Below are 18,534 nucleotides of genomic sequence, written 5' to 3' on the forward strand. Positions count from 1 at the left end.
CCATCCATATCAGAATAGGTACCGCCATCCATATCAGAATAGGTGCCACCATCCATATCAGAATAGGTACCATCATCCATATCAGAATAGGTGCCATCATCCATATCAGAATAGGTGCCACCATCCATATCAGAATAGGTGCCACCATCCATATCAGAATAGGTCCCATCATCCATATCAGAATAGGTGCCACCATCCATATCAGAATAGGTGCCACCATCCATATCATCATCTATATCAGTAGTGCTGACCCTCTGGGATAAATTAACAACCTGATATGTGATACATAAGGTTTTCAAATCTACAAAGAATGCAAAGTCTGCACGCTTCTCTTCTCTCTCCCTGTCTACGACTGACATAGTCCCATAGAGTTATGCTTAGCAATCATTTCAGTCACTCAGTCTCAGTAAACACTCAGACCCTGACCGATCAGTAACTATTTTATGAAATATGACATCAGCACAGAATTTTTAAACTTACGTATCACATAAAGAGTTTCAGACTCAATACCATACTGATATGGATGGTGGCACCTCACTAGGTTGTGATATGGATGGTGGCACCTCACTAGGTTCTGATATTGATGGTAGCACCTCACTAGGTTCTAAATACAGATGGTGGCACCTCACTGGGTTCCAATATTGATGGTGGCACCTCACTAGGTTCTGATATGGATGGTGGCACTTCACTAGGTTCTAATATTGATGGTGGCACCTCACTAGGTTCTTATATGGATGGTAGCACCTCTCTAGGTTCTAATATAGATGGTGGCACCTCACTGGGTTCCAATATTGATGGTGGCACCTCACTAGGTTCTGATATGGATGGTGGCACCTCACTAGGTTCTAATATTGATGGTGGCACCTCACTAGGCTCTGATATGTATAGTGGCACCTCACTAGGTTCTGAAATGGATGGTGGCACCTCACTGGGTTCTGAAATGGATGGTGGCACCTCACTAGGTTTTGAAATGGATGGCGGCACCTCACTAGGTTCTGATATTGATGGTGGAACCTCACTAGGTTCGAATGTGGATGGGGGCACCTCTCTAGGTTCTAATATAGATAGTGGTACCTCACTGGGTTCCAATATTGATGGTGGCACCTCACTAGGTTTTGATATGGATGGTGGCACCTCACTAGGTTCTAATATTGATGGTGGCACCTCACTAGGTTCTGATATGGATGGTGGCACCTCACTAGGTTTTGAAACGGATGGTCGCACCTCACTAGGTTCTGATATGTATGGTGGCACCTCACTAGGTTCGGATGTGGATGGGGGCACCTCTCTAGGTTCTAATATAGATGGTGGCACCTCACTGGGTTCCAATATTGATGGTGGCACCTCACTAGGTTTTGATATGGATGGTGGCACCTCACTAGGTTCTTATATTGATGGTGGCACCTCACTAGGTTCTGATATGTATAGTGGCACCTCACTAGGTTCTGAAATGGATGGTGGCACCTCACTATGTTCTGGTATTGAAGGTGGTACCTCATTAGGTTCCGATATGGATGGTGGTACCTCACTAGGTTCTGATATGGATGGTGACACCTTACTAGGTTCTGATATGTATGGTGGCACCTCACTAGGTTCTGATATGGATAGTGGCACCTCACTAGGTTCTGATATGGATGGTGGCACCTCACTAGGATCGGATATAGATCGTGGTACCTCACTAGGATCTTATATAGATGGTGGTACCTCACTAGGTTCTGATATGTATGGTGGCACCTCACTAGGTTCTGATATGGATGGTAGTACCTCACTAGGATCTGATATGGATGGTGGTACCTCACTAGGTTTTGATATGGATGGTGGCACCTCACTAGGTTCTGATATGTACGGTGGTGCCTCACTAAGTTCTAATCTGTATGGTGGCACCTCACTAGGTTCTGATATGGATGGTGGCACCTCACTAGGTTCTTATATGGATGGTGGCACCTCACTAGGTTCTGATATGGATGGTGGCACCTCACTAGGTTCTGATATGGATGGTGGCACCTCACTAGGTTCTGATATGGATGGTGGCACCTCACTTGGTTCTGATATGGATGGTGGCACCTCACTAAGTTCTAATATGGATAGTGGTACCTCACTAGGTTCTGATATGGATGGTGACACCTCACTAGGTTCTAATATGGATGGTGGCACCTCACTAAGTTCTGATATGGATGGTGGCACCTCACTAGGTTCGGATATGGATGGTGACACCTCACTAGGTTCTGATATGTATGGCGGCACCTCACTAAGTTCTAATATGGATGGTGGTACCTCACTAAGTTCTAATATGGATGGTGGTACCTCACTAGGTTCTGATAAGGATGGTGGTGCCTCACTAGGTTCTGATATAAATGGTGGCACCTCACTAAGTTCTAATATGGATGGTGGTACCTCACTAGGTTCTGATATGGATGGTGACACCTCACTAGGTTCTGATATGTATGGCGGCACCTCACTAAGTTCTAATATGAATGGTGGTACCTCACTAGGTTCTGATAAGGATGGTGGTACCTCACTAGGTTCTGATATAAATGGTGGCACCTCACTAAGTTCTAATATGGATGGTGGTACCTCACTAGGTTCTGATATGGATGGTGACACCTCACTAGGTTCTGATATGTATGGCGGCACCTCACTAAGTTCTAATATGGATGGTGGTACCTCACTAGGTTCTGATATGGATGGTGACACCTCACTAGGTTCTAATATGGATGGTGACACCTCACTAGGTTCTAATATGGATGGTGACACCTCACTAGGTTCTGATATGGATGATGACACCTTACTAGGTTCTAATATGGATGGTGACACCTCACTAGGTTCTGATATGGATGGTGACACCTCACTAGGTTCTTATATGGATGGTGACACCTCACTAGGTTCTGATATGGATGGTGGTACCTCACTAGGTTCTGATATGGATGGTGACACTTTACTAGGTTCTGATATGTATGGTGGTACCTCACTAGGTTCTAATATTGATGGTGGCACCTCACTAAGTTCTAATATGGATGGTGACACCTCACTAGGTTCTGATATGGATGGTGGCACCTCACTAGGTTCTGATATGGATGGTGGCACCTCACTAGGTTCTGATATGGATGGTGACACCTCACTAGGTTCTGATATGTATGGTGGCACCTCACTAGGTACTGATATGTATGGTGGCACCTCACTAGGTTCTAATATGGATGGTGACACCTCACTAGGTTCTGATATGGATGGTGACACCTCACTAGGTTCTGAGATGGATGGTGGCACCTCACTAGGTTCTGAGATGCATGGCGGCCCCTCACTAAGTTCTAATATGGATGGTGACACCTCACTAGGTTCTGATATGGATGGCGGCACCTCACTAGGTTCTGATAAGGATATATGAGACTGGATAATTATAACTCTGACCAGGAGGTTAGTATTAAAGCTTTTATAGAAATGATTGTGTTGTAACTTCTGAGAAGCAGATTTCATGTGATTAGATTGGATTGTTGTATTTCTTGTTTCTCATCTGCTATAAATACTTTTGGTTACGTTTAAGTCTCTGGCACTTTACAAGGCTTAGAGAAACCTGCAAACCCCTGAATTCTCAGTATGTACAAGGTCTTATTAATTGGTCCGGACATACAGGATATATCAGTGGACAACACCTGCTGCTCCTATGACTGCACAGTGCTCTGTTATCAAGGAAGGGGGGGTGCATTGTTATCAGGGGAAAGACCCAAGTACACCCCGATGAGCCTATTATGCTACACCAATATTTCCCAACTAGGGTGCCTCCAGCTGTTGCAAAACTACAACTCCCAGCATGCCCGGACAGCCGAAGGCTGTCCGTGCATGCTGGAAGTTGTAGTTTTGCAACAGCTGGAGGCACCCTGGTTGGAAAACGCTATGCTAAACTGGAACCAGATTAAGGCAACTGAGTATTTGATGAAAAAAAGAAGAATCCGTACTTCATCTGCGCTGCACATTATTTTATAACCCCAGTGTTCACAGTGCTGAGCCACTCCATGAGGCTGTAATGTGATATACGCTTATTCTGTGAAGAACTTGTAATAAGTTTGTAAATCAGTATATAGATAGTTTAGTAAAGACAATGTTTTGAGATGCCTTTGGTTACAAGATCATATAGGATACTGTAAGTATATATATATATATATATATATATATATATATATATATATATATATAACCTTTACACCTTAACTGAAGGTATTAAACAGGTTTTGTGGTTTTGCTTAAACAATGCATCAATGTAATAGATATCATAGTCTAGAGCAGTGGTTCTTAACCTTGCTGGAGGTACTGAACCCCACCAGTTTCATATGCACATTCACCGAACCCCTCTTAAGTGGAAAAATAAAATATGATTTTTTCAAATTCTAAACATAGGAGGTATATATTTAAGAATATATTTATACACAGGTGCACAAAATGAACAAAACCATTAAAGAACAAAACCATTAAGACACATTAGGCAGGCAGTGTTCCCCCACATTAGGCAGGCAGTGTTCCCCCACATTAGGCAGGCAGTGTTCCCCCACATTAGGCAGGCAGTGTTCCCCCACATTAGGCAGGGAGTATTCCCCCACATTAGGCAGACAGTTCCCCCACATTAGGCAGGCAGTGTTCCCCACATTAGGCAGGCAGTGTTCCCCCACATTAGGTAGGCAGTGTTCCCCCACATTAGGCAGGCAGTGTTCCCCCACATTAGTCAGACAGTTCCCCCACATTAGCCAGGCAGTGTTCCCCACATTAGACAGGCAGTGTTCCCCCACATTAGGCAGGCAGTGTTCCCCCACATTAGGCAGACAGTTCCCCCACATTAGGCAGGCAGTGTTCCCCCACATTAGACAGGCAGTGTTCCCCCACATTAGACAGGCAGTGTTCCCCCACATTAGGCAGGCAGTGTTCCCCACATTAGGCAGACAGTGTTCCCCTACATTAGGCAGACAGTGTTCCCCCACATTAGGCAGGCAGTGTTCCCCCACATTAGGCAGGCAGTGTTCACCCACATTAGGCAGGCAGTGTTCCCCCACATTAGGCAGGCAGTGTTCCCCCACATTAAGCAGACAGAGTTCCCCCACATTAGGCAGGCAGTGTTCCCCACATTAGGCAGGCAGTGTTCCCCCACATTAGGCAGGCAGTGTTCCCCCACATTAGGCAGGCAGTGTTCCCCCACATTAGGCAGGCAGTGTTCCCCCACATTAGGCAGGCAGTGTTCCCCCACATTATGTAGCCCAGTGGTCTTCAACCTGCGGACCTCCAGATGTTGCAAAACTACAACTCCCAGCATGTCCGGACAGCCAACGGCCACAGGTTGAAGACCACTGATGTAGGAAGTGTTCCCCCACAGACATACAGCCTCCAGGCATATACAGTGTATGCCTGTGTACTGCCCACTTCAGTGCTCCGACCACCGCTCCGGCTATAGCAGTAGGTCTCGGGACCGGTGGTCGGAGCACCGAAGATGATGTGCAGTTGGTCACCTACCAAGCTGGCCAGCGCTCGTCTTCCTCCTTCTCTATCCTCCGGTCCTTGGCGCCTTCATTTCCATTGGCGTCTCGGCGTGTGCTATGTCCCGGCGGTCCTGCGTTTTTAAACTTAACGCGGGGCCGCAGGGAGTTAATAGTGATGGGGGGAATTGCTCCGTCACTACAAGACGGGCAAACACCGGCTCTGCTCAGGGCCCCAAGCAATTGCTTGGTTTGCCTGTCCTGTTGCTACGTCCCCTGCCGAACCCCCGGGACTGACTCACCGAACCCCTGGTTAAGAACCACTGGTCTACTCTAGACAATGCTCTTTGAACTAAACAGCCTGGACTCCAGACTGATACATTGTACATAGCTAGTCCTGCTCTCAGCTGAGAAGTGATTCAATTGTATCCAGTCTAGACAATGCTCTGTGAGCTAAACAGCCTGGACTCCAGACTGATACATTGTACATAGCTAGTCCTGCTCTCAGCTGAGAAGTGATACAATTGTATCCAGTCTAGACAATGCTCTGTGAGCTAAACAGCCTGGACTCCAGACTGATACATTGTACATAGCTAGTCCTGCTCTCAGCTGAGAAGTGATACAATTGTATCCAGTCTAGACAATGCTCTGTGAGCTAAACAGCCTGGACTCCAGACTGATACATTGTACATAACTAGTCTTGATCTCAGCTTAGAAGTGATACAATTGTATCCAGTCTAGACAATGCTCTTTGAACTAAACATCCTGGACTCCAGACTGATACATTGTACATAGCTAGTCCTGCTCTCAGCTGAGAAGTGATTCAATTGTATCCAGTCTAGACAATGCTCTGTGAGCTGCACAGCCTGGACTCCAGACTGATACATTATACATAGCTAGTCCTGCTCTCAGCTGAGAAGTGATACAATTGTATCCAGTCTAGACAATATTAACCACTTCTTATGTGAGAGCAGGACTATCTATATACAAGGTATGAGTCTGGAGTCCAGGCTGTTTAGCTCACAGAGCATTGTCTAGACTGGATACATCTGTATCCACTTTTCAGCTGAGAACAGGACTAGTTATGTACAGGTTTATATATGTCATTCAATGACAGAAAAGTAAAGTTAGAAAGTAAATTACAGACTTGTAGAACTTCTGTGGTATATAAGCTTTTTTGCCTTTTTGTTTCGCTCTGATTCAGCGTAAGAATAGTGGCAGAGCACGTCCTACAGAATATAGCGGGGTTACTAGGTAACACCCCCATCTGGTCTCATCACAAGTCTTACCCCTTCTCCTGATCATTTTAGGCAATCAGCAAACCTGACCCCTTCTCCAGTCTTCTCTAACCTTAAGATCTACAGATGTTGCAAAACTACAACTCCCATCATGTAGTTTAGCAGCAGCCGCAGAGCCACAGGTTGGTTGATTTCTAATATCCCATCTGCACCAAACATGAACTTTCCCATCAGGGAGTGAATGCAAATGATTCTTCTTGGCTTATATAAATCCAGATCAGGGTGTGGGATCTGTAAATACAGGAGGGAAAGTCATTTTATTTGTTGGAAACTGTAACAAAGGGTGAGAAAGGAACCGCGCGAGACACATTACATCAGCGAGCGGTATTAGATGACCGATCTGTATAGAGGTGAATGCGGAAATAAAAATAATAATTCCCGGGGACGGTGCACACCTCGATTGTTTGGATAATTTCATATTGCACTGATGCTACTGCAGATGGTTCCCTATAACATTATATATATATATATATATATATATATATATATATATATATATATATATACACATACAGTGGGGATCAAAAGTTTGGGCACCCCAGGTAAAAATTTGTATTAATGTGCATAAAGAAGCCAAGGAAAGATGGAAAAATCTCCAAAAGGCATCAAATTACAGATTAGACATTCTTATAATATGTCAACAAAGGTTAGATTTTATTTCCATCATTTACACTTTCAAAATAACAGAAAACAAAAAAATGGCGTCTGCAAAAGTTTGGGCACCCTGCAGAATTTATAGCATGCACTGCCCCCTTTGCAAAGCTGAGACCTGCCAGTGTCATGGATTGTTCTCAATCATCATCTGGGAAGACCAGGTGATGTCAATCTCAAAGGTTCTAAATGCCCAGACTCATCTGACCTTGCCCCAACAATCAGCACCATGGGTTCTTCTAAGTAGTTGTCTAGAAATCTGAAACTGAAAATAGTTGACGCTCACAAAGCTGGAGAAGGCTATAAGAAGATAGCAAAACGTTTTCAGATGTCAATATCCTCTGTTCGGAATGTAATTAAGAAATGGCAGTCATCAGGAACAGTGGAAGTTAAAGCAAGGTCTGGAAGACCAAGAAAAATATGAGACAGAACAGCTCGCAGGATTGTGAGAAAAACAATTCAAACCCCACATTTGACTGCACAATCCCTCCAGAAAGATCTGTCAGACACTGGAGTTGTGGTACACTATTCCACTCTAAAGAGATACTTGTACAAATATGGTCATGGAAGAGTCCCCAGAAGAAAACCTCTTCTACGTCCTCACCACAAAAATCAGCGTTTGAACTTTGCAAATGAACATATAGACAAGCCTGATGCATTTTGGAAACAAGTTCTGTGGACCGATGAGGTTAAAATTTAACTTTTTGGCCAGAATGAGCAAAGGTACGTTTGGAGAAGAAGGGGGAACAGAATTTAATGAAAAGAACCTCTTTCCAACTGTTAAGCATGGGGGTGGATCAATCATGCTTTGGGGTTGTATTGCAGCCAGTTGTCACGATGCCGGCTGGCAGGTAGTGGATCCTCTGTGCCAGAGAGGGATTGGCGTGGACCGTGCTAGTGGACCGGTTCTAAGCCACTACTGGTTTTCACCAGAGCCCGCCGCAAAGCGGGATGGTCTTGCTGCGGCGGTAGTGACCAGGTCGTATCCACTAGCAACGGCTCACCTCTCTGGCTGCTGAAGATAGGCGCGGTACAAGGGAGTAGGCAGAAGCAAGGTCGGACGTAGCAGAAGGTCGGGGCAGGCAGCAAGGATCGTAGTCAGGGGCAACGGCAGAAGGTCTGGAAACACAGGCAAGGAACACACAAGGAACGCTTTCACTGGCACTAAGGCAACAAGATCCGGCAAGGGAGTGCAAGGGAAGTGAGGTAATATAGGGAAGTGCACAGGTGATTACCCTAATTGGAACCACTGCGCCAATCAGCGGCGCAGTGGCCCTTTAAATCGTAGAGACCCGGCGCGCGCGCGCCCTAGGGAGCGGGGCCGCGCGCGCCGGGACAGAACAGACGGGGAGCGAGTCAGGTAGGGGAGCCGGGGTGCGCATCGCGAGCGGGCGCTACCCGCATCGCGAATCGCATCCCGGCTGGCAGCGGGATCGCAGCGCCCCGGGTCAGAGGACGTGACCGGAGCGCTGCAGCGGAGAGAGTGAAGCGAGCGCTCCGGGGAGGAGCGGGGACCCGGAGCGCTCGGCGTAACAGTACCCCCCCCCTTGGGTCTTCCCCTCTTCTTGGAGCCTGAGAACCTGAGGAGCAGACTTTTGTCAAGGATGTTGTCCTCAGGTTCCCAGGATCTCTCTTCAGGACCACAACCCTCCCAGTCTACTAAAAAAAAATTTTTCCCTCTGACCTTTTTGGCAGCCAAAATTTCCTTGACCGAGAAGACGTCCGAGGAGCCGGAAACAGGAGTGGGAGGAACAGATTTGGGAGAAAAACGGTTGAGGATGAGTGGTTTGAGAAGAGAGACGTGAAAGGCATTAGGGATACGAAGAGAAGGAGGAAGAAGAAGTTTATAAGAGACAGGATTAATTTGACACAAAATTTTGAAAGGACCAAGATAGCGTGGTCCCAACTTGTAGCTAGGGACACGGAAGCGGACATATTTAGCGGAGAGCCATACCTTGTCTCCAGGGGAAAAAACGGGGGGAGCTCTTCTTTTCTTATCCGCGAACCTCTTCATGCGTGAAGAAGCCTGTAAGAGAGAATTTTGGGTCTCTCTCCATATAATGGAAAGGTCACGAGAAATTTCATCCACAGCGGGCAGACCAGAGGGCAAGGGGGTAGGGAGGGGGGGAAGAGGGTGACGGCCGTACACCACGAAAAATGGGGATTTGGAGGAAGATTCAGAGACCCTGAAGTTATACGAGAATTCGGCCCATGGAAGGAGATCTGCCCAGTCATCCTGGCGGGAGGAAACAAAATGTCGCAAATAATCACCCAAGATCTGGTTAATTCTTTCTACTTGTCCATTGGACTGGGGATGATATGCAGAGGAAAAATTTAATTTAATCTTGAGTTGTTTACAGAGAGCCCTCCAGAATTTAGACACGAATTGGACACCTCTATCCGAGACAATCTGCGTAGGCAACCCGTGAAGACGAAAAATGTGTACAAAAAATTGTTTAGCCAACTGAGGCGCAGAAGGAAGACCAGGAAGAGGGATGAAATGTGCCATTTTGGAGAATCGATCAACGACCACCCAAATAACAGTGTTGCCACGGGAAGGGGGTAAATCAGTAATAAAATCCATACCAATCAGAGACCAAGGCTGTTCGGGGACAGGCAGAGGATGAAGAAAACCAGCGGGCTTCTGGCGAGGAGTCTTATCCCGGGCACAGATAGTGCAGGCTCGCACAAAGTCCCCAACATCCGTCTCCAGAGTCGGCCACCAATAGAAGCGGGAGATGAGTTGCACAGATTTCTTGATGCCCGCATGACCTGCGAGATGGGAGGAGTGACCCCATTTGAGGATTCCGGGGCGTTGGCGTGGAGAAACAAAGGTCTTTCCTGGAGGAGTCTGCCTGATGGAGGCAGGAGAAGTGGAGATCAGGCAGTCAGGTGGAATGATGTGTTGCGGAGGGAGATCAACTTCTGAGGCATCCGAGGAACGAGAGAGAGCATCGGCCCTAATGTTCTTATCGGCAGGACGAAAGTGAATCTCAAAATTAAATCGGGCAAAGAACAGAGACCACCGGGCCTGGCGAGGATTCAGCCGTTGGGCAGACTGGAGGTAGGAGAGGTTCTTGTGGTCGGTGTAGATAATAACAGGAAATCTTGATCCCTCCAGCAGATGCCTCCATTCCTCAAGTGCTAATTTAATGGCTAGAAGCTCTCGATCCCCGATGGAGTAGTTCCTCTCCGCTGGAGAGAAGGTCCTAGAGAAAAAACCACAAGTGACAGCATGCCCGGAAGAATTTTTTTGTAGAAGAACAGCTCCAGCTCCCACTGAGGAGGCATCAACCTCCAATAGGAAGGGTTTGGAAGGGTCAGGTCTGGAGAGCACGGGAGCCGAAGAAAAGGCAGACTTGAGTCGTTTAAAGGCGTCTTCTGCTTGAGGAGGCCAGGACTTGGGATCAGCATTTTTTTTGGTTAAAGCCACGATAGGAGCCACAATGGTAGAAAAATGTGGAATAAATTGCCTGTAATAATTGGCGAACCCCAAAAAGCGTTGGATAGCACGGAGTCCGGAGGGGCGTGGCCAATCTAAAACGGCAGAGAGTTTGTCTGGATCCATCTGTAGTCCCTGGCCAGAGACCAAATATCCTAGAAAAGGAAGAGATTGGCATTCAAACAGACATTTCTCAATTTTGGCATAGAGTTGGTTGTCACGAAGTCTCTGAAGAACCATACGGACATGCTGGCGGTGTTCTTCTAGATTGGCAGAAAAAATTAGGATATCGTCCAGATATACAACAACACAGGAGTATAACAGATCACGAAAAATTTCATTGACAAAGTCTTGGAAGACGGCAGGGGCATTGCACAGTCCAAAGGGCATGACCAGATACTCAAAGTGTCCATCTCTGGTGTTAAATGCCGTTTTCCACTCGTCCCCCTCCCTGATGCGGATGAGGTTATAGGCGCCTCTTAAGTCCAATTTAGTGAAGATGTGGGCACCTTGGAGGCGATCAAAGAGTTCAGAGATGAGGGGTAAGGGGTAGCGGTTCTTAACCGTGATTTTATTAAGACCGCGGTAGTCAATGCAAGGACGTAGGGAGCCATCTTTTTTGGACACAAAGAAAAATCCGGCTCCGGCAGGAGAGGAGGATTTACGGATAAAGCCCTTTTTTAGATTCTCCTGGACATATTCGGACATGGCAAGAGTCTCTGGGGCAGAGAGAGGATAAATTCTGCCCCGGGGTGGAGTAGTGCCCGGGAGGAGGTCGATAGGGCAATCATAAGGCCTGTGAGGAGGTAGAGTCTCAGCTTGTTTTTTGCAGAAAACATCCGCGAAGTCCATATAGGCCTTAGGGAGACCGGTTACTGGAGGAACCACAGAGTTACGGCAAGGGTTACTGGGAACCGGTTTTAGACAGTTCTTGGAACAAGAGGACCCCCAACTCTTGATCTCCCCAGTGGACCAATCCAGGGTTGGGGAATGAAGTTGAAGCCAGGGAAGTCCAAGGAGAATTTCTGAGGTGCAATTGGGGAGGACCAAAAGTTCAATCCTCTCATGATGAGATCCGATGCTCATAAGAAGGGGCTCCGTGCGGAAACGTATGGTACAGTCCAATCTTTCATTATTTACACAATTGATGTAGAGGGGTCTGGCGATACTGGTCACCGGGATGTTGAACCTGTTGACGAGAGAGGCCAAAATAAAATTTCCTGCAGATCCAGAGTCCAAGAAGGCCACAGCAGGGAAGGAGAAGGCAGAGGCAGACATCCGCACAGGCACTGTAAGACGTGGAGAAGCAGAGTAGACATCAAGGACTGTCTCACCTTTGTGCGGAGTCAGCGTACGTCTTTCCAGGCGGGGAGGACGGATAGGACAATCCCTCAGGAAGTGTTCGGTACTAGCACAGTACAGGCAGAGGTTCTCCATACGGCGTCGTGTCCTCTCTTGAGGTGTCAGGCGAGACCGGTCGACCTGCATAGCCTCCACGGCGGAAGGCACAAGAACAGATTGCAGGGGACCAGAGGAGAGAGGAGCCGAGGAGGAGAAACGCCTCGTGCGAACAGAGTCCATATCTTGGCGGAGTTCCTGACGCCTTTCGGAAAAACGCATGTCAATGCGAGTGGCTAGGTGAATAAGTTCATGTAGATTAGCAGGAATTTCTCGTGCGGCCAGAACATCTTTAATGTTGCTGGATAGGCCTTTTTTGAAGGTCGCGCAGAGGGCCTCATTATTCCAGGACAATTCTGAAGCAAGAGTACGGAATTGTACGGCATACTCGCCAACGGAAGAATTACCCTGGACCAGGTTCAACAGGGCAGTCTCAGCAGAAGAGGCTCGGGCAGGTTCCTCAAAGACACTTCGGATTTCCGAGAAGAAGGAGTGTACAGAGGCAGTGACGGGGTCATTGCGGTCCCAGAGCGGTGTGGCCCATGACAGGGCTTTTCCGGACAGAAGGCTGACTACGAAAGCCACCTTAGACCTTTCAGTGGGAAACAGGTCCGACATCATCTCCAGATGCAGGGAACATTGGGAAAGAAAGCCACGGCAAAACTTAGAGTCCCCATCAAATTTATCCGGCAAGGATAGGCGTAGCCCAGGAGCGGCCACTCGCTGCGGAGGAGGTGCAGGAGCTGGCGGCGGAGATGACTGCTGAAGCTGTGGTAGTAACTGTTGTAGCATAACGGTCAGTTGAGACAGCTGTTGGCCTTGTTGCGCTATCTGTTGTGACTGCTGGGCGACCACCGTGGTGAGGTCAGCGACAACTGGCAGAGGAACTTCAGCGGGATCCATGGCCGGATCTACTGTCACGATGCCGGCTGGCAGGTAGTGGATCCTCTGTGCCAGAGAGGGATTGGCGTGGACCGTGCTAGTGGACCGGTTCTAAGCCACTACTGGTTTTCACCAGAGCCCGCCGCAAAGCGGGATGGTCTTGCTGCGGCGGTAGTGACCAGGTCGTATCCACTAGCAACGGCTCACCTCTCTGGCTGCTGAAGATAGGCGCGGTACAAGGGAGTAGGCAGAAGCAAGGTCGGACGTAGCAGAAGGTCGGGGCAGGCAGCAAGGATCGTAGTCAGGGGCAACGGCAGAAGGTCTGGAAACACAGGCAAGGAACACACAAGGAACGCTTTCACTGGCACTAAGGCAACAAGATCCGGCAAGGGAGTGCAAGGGAAGTGAGGTAATATAGGGAAGTGCACAGGTGATTACCCTAATTGGAACCACTGCGCCAATCAGCGGCGCAGTGGCCCTTTAAATCGTAGAGACCCGGCGCGCGCGCGCCCTAGGGAGCGGGGCCGCGCGCGCCGGGACAGAACAGACGGGGAGCGAGTCAGGTAGGGGAGCCGGGGTGCGCATCGCGAGCGGGCGCTACCCGCATCGCGAATCGCATCCCGGCTGGCAGCGGGATCGCAGCGCCCCGGGTCAGAGGACGTGACCGGAGCGCTGCAGCGGAGAGAGTGAAGCGAGCGCTCCGGGGAGGAGCGGGGACCCGGAGCGCTCGGCGTAACACCAGTGGCACAGGGAACATCTCACGGGTAGAAGGAAAAATGGATTCAATAAAATTTCAGCAAATTTTGAATGCTAACTTGATGCCATCTGTGAAAAAGCAGAAGTTAAAGAGAAGATGGCTTCTACAAATGGATAATGATCCTAAACACACATCGAAATCCACAGGAGATTACATCAAGAGGCGTAAACTGAAGGTTTTGCCATGGCCTTCACAATCTCCTGACCTCAACATAATTGAAAATCTATGGATTGACCTTAAAAGAGCAGTGCGTGACAGACAGCCCAGAAATCTCAAAGAACTGGAAGACTTTTGTAAGGAAGAATGGGCAAAGATACCTCAAACAAGAATTGAAAGACTCTTGTCTGGCTACAAAAAGCGTTTATAAGCTGTGATACTTGCCAAAAGGGGGCAGTGCAAGATATTAAAGGAGTACTCTAGGATAAGAAAACTTATCCCCTATCCTAAGGATAGGGGATGAGTTTCAGATCCGGGGGGGTCCGACCGCTGGGGCCCCCCGTGATCTCCTGTACAGGGCTCTCGGCTCTTTGCCGAAATAGCTCATTTCGACCACCGCATGATGCGGCGTCCGACACGCCCCCTCAATACATTTCTATGGCAGAAACGGAGGCTGCTGATTGCAGCGCTCCGGCTCTCCTATAGAGATGTATTGAGGGGGTGTGTCGGCTGCCGCGTCATGCGGTGGTCGGACACAGCCCCTGGCCGCTGACTGTCGGGGCCCCGTACGGGAGATCGCGGGGGCCCCCTGCGGTCAGACCCCCTGCGATCTGAAACTTATCCCCTATCCTTAGGATAGGGGAGAAGTTTTCTTATCCCGAAGTACTCCTTTAACTCTATAGGGTGCCCAAAATTTGCAGATGCCATTTTTTTTGTTTTCTGTTATTTTGAAAGTGTAAATGATGGAAATAAAATCTAACCTTTGTTTACATATTATAAGAATGTCTAATCTGTAATTTGATGCCTTTTGGAGATTTTTCCAACTTTCCTTGGATTCTTTATGCACATTAATACAAATTTTTACCTGGGGTGCCCAAACTTTTGATCCCTACTGTATATATATATAGATAGATAGATAGATATATAATAGAAGGAGAGCAGCACCCAAGAAAAACAAGAATCGGTGCACGCAGAGTCCAGACCCGGGTCAGGGATCCATATGTAAGCAGAAATTGGAAATATCCGCAGCACACTAAGTAGTAAAATTCAAACAAGTTTTATTCCATCACAGTGAGGGTGTCCAGAACAACGTTTCAACCAGCTCCCTGGTCTTTTTCAAGCTCAGTATACAATGTGCACAACACACAATTTATAGGGGTACTAATCAAGTACCAAGATAAGTGTCAATAAATGCATAACATCAAATATAGTGTAAAAAAGAATCACTCATAAAAAATATAATCAAATACATCATACCAAAATAGTGAGAATATGCAAATCAATCAATGATTATTTCAAAAGTGTACATTAATACTGTGCTATGTGCACCAATACCTTAATAGGTGTCCGATTGTATAAATCAGACACCTGTGTGCAAATTAAAAACAAAGCAGTTGCTAGGGGAAGCTCACTCACCCGGACGAACTCTGGCTTGTAAACAAAGAAACTGCGCGTGCGCGGTGACCCAAGTCGCCGTACATGGCGCAACAATAGATATAACTTCCTGTTGTTGTCCATGGGCGTGTTCAGAGCACGTCCGCTAGACAACTTCCGCTTACATGGGCGCAATCAGAGCGCGTTCGTTAGCATGACAACGCGTCACTAGTCCTCAGCGCATGCGCAACGGACACCAACCCCCGAGACTAAGTCCCGACAGAAGGCATCCGTCGCGCAGGCGCAGAAGGTCCAGTATATCACACGTATGAACAGATATGGGAAATTAATAGCCTTAATAGAATAACAGAATCCATCACAGAAAATAACATAAAAGAAAAAATAGTGTATAAAACTAAACCAATAAAAATAAAATAAAAAATGAATAAAGAATAAAAAAATTATAAATAACATTCAATAGTCCGAGGGTGTCATAAATACATTAAGAGTGGTGATACCACAGCCTGGCAAAACCTGGGTTCGATATTGGCGCACGTCAAACAGCACAGTTGTCAGGAATGGCATACACCATTGGGTTCATGTCCCATCTCACCCAATTACTTGGTTGATGATAAGGACACGTCACCTTAATATCTCCCAGTGGACCCTCCAGTCACATTATGCCCAGGTACCCACACACTCAAGGCCCTATAGCAATGGACCAAAATAAGTATAACCCTTCTGAGGACTAGTAGCACCCAGTACTTCATAAAGAATTTAAAAAATTTAAAAATAAAAATAAAATCTAAATTAAAAATAAAAATAAAGAATAAAAAAATAAAAGATAAAAATAAATAAAAGACAAAAATAAAAAACAAAACCACATTGATAAACACTAAATAAAATAAAAAAACGTGAAAAAAATAAGATAAAAATAAAGAGGAAATGTTCAGATAAGGTGAAAGGTAAAGCAATACTTTAGGCTCTCCCAAATCACACTGTCCAACACGTAAATTGCTGCCCATGCTTATATTGCGATCACAGATTACTCCATAACATGATTAGATAAACAATTTATTGAATACAGAAAAAAAGAAAAAATATATATATATATATATTCTTCAATTCTTGAAATAGTCTGGTGAGTTGAGCATATCCTCCCAGCCGCATACTGCAAAAGGAGCAAGAAATAAAATGTATTAATAAATCATTCTAAATATCTCAAACAATGTGTATACTGAGTAAACAGATGCAGATAAAACAAAGGCGGAGGGAGAAGACCCGTGACAAGACCACCTATCTACCAACAACCCTTGATGACACTTTAAATTCAACATTTAGGCCACCTGGCTTGAGTGTGCCCAATGTGAAGATCCATTTTAACTCTCTTCTTTTAAGTAGTCCCTGTCTATCACCACCCTTCCCCAGAGGGGGGACATGGTCGATGACCATAAATCTCAGATCACCCTCACCATGCCCCGCCTCCGAGAAGTGCTTTGGCACAGGTAAATCATCCTTATGTTTTCTGATGGTATATCTATGTTGATTTAATCGCGTCTTCATGTCCCATGTGGTCTCTCCCACATATAGGAGACCACATGGGCACCACAATACATAGATCACATAAGAGGAATTACAATTTAGATAGAAATTAATGGGGTACTCAGTTCCCAAATTGGGATGTATAAATTTATCACCTTTTTGCATATATTTACAGTTCATGCAATTTCTGCACGGAAAGCAACCCTTTTTCTCTGATATAAAAAAAGTTTGTCTCTGTCCTTTCTTTTGTGACACGTCTGCACGCACCAATTTGTCTCTCAGACTTGTGGCTCTTCTATATGACATTAACGGAGGTTGTAAAAAATTCTGGAATGTGTCCTAGACCTGAAAAGAGATGCCAATGTTTTCGTAATATTTTACCTATTTCAGGGGAAGAGTCGTTATATGTGCTAACAAAAGCTAGTCTTGCCGTCTGACTTCTGTCAGTCCGTTGAGAGCCGTCAGTCATCACCCTAGCACGCTGTCTCTGTATCAGCTGCATTGGATAACCTCTATCTCTAAAATTGTCAGTCATTCGGTCAATGTATCTAACAGATACTTTGGCCTGTGAGGTATTGTCCATATAGGTGGTTCCTTTTATATCACAATATTATTACTATTGATTGTATAAAAAGTCCCTTGTGGTGACGTAAAAAGTGTAACAAAAAAATAAAAATAAAAAAGCTTTATTAAGTGACTAAGCCCCTCCCCATAAAAAAAAAATGAAATAAATGAACATATTTGGTATCCTTTCTCTTCCCCCTCTTGGTCCTGGAGTAGCCTTGTCCCTTTCACCCTCTCTCTGTATGATCTCAGTTTGGTGTTATTGAATGAAGCCATTGTATGTTTTGTTTACGTTTTATAGCAATTAGCATGCCAAGTGAGATGTGTTCTTAAAGGGGTACTCTGACCCTAAGACATAGGGGATAAGATGCCTGATCGTGGGGTCCGGCCGCTGGGGACCCCCGCAATCTTTCATGCAGCACCCCGATATCATCAGCCTCCGGAGCAAACATCGCTTCGGGTCTGATGAATCACGATCACTAGACTCTGTGATGTGATGTCACGGCTCCGCCCCCTTGTAACGTCACGCTTTGCCCCCTCATACCATAGCATACTGTAATGTGTCATACCACATCATACCGTACCGTAATGTGTCATACCACATCATACCATACTGTAATGTGTCATACCACATCATACCATACTGTAATGTGTCATACCACATCATACCGTACCGTAATGTGTCATACCACATCATACCATACTGTAATGTGTCATACCACATCATACCATACTGTAATGTGTCATACCACATCATACCGTACTGTAATGTGTCATACCACATCATACCATACTGTAATGTGTCATACCATACTATAATGTGTCATACCACATCATACCATACTGTAATGTGTCATACCACATCATACCGTACTGTAATGTGTCATACCACATCATACCATCCTTTAATGTGTCATACCACATCATACCATACTGTAATGTGTCATACCACATCATACCATACTGTAATGTGTCATACCACATCATACCATACTGTAATGTGTCATACCACATCAT

The sequence above is a fragment of the Hyla sarda genome, chromosome 2, assembly GCF_029499605.1.
Source record: "Hyla sarda isolate aHylSar1 chromosome 2, aHylSar1.hap1, whole genome shotgun sequence".
Taxonomy (NCBI): domain Eukaryota; kingdom Metazoa; phylum Chordata; class Amphibia; order Anura; family Hylidae; genus Hyla; species Hyla sarda.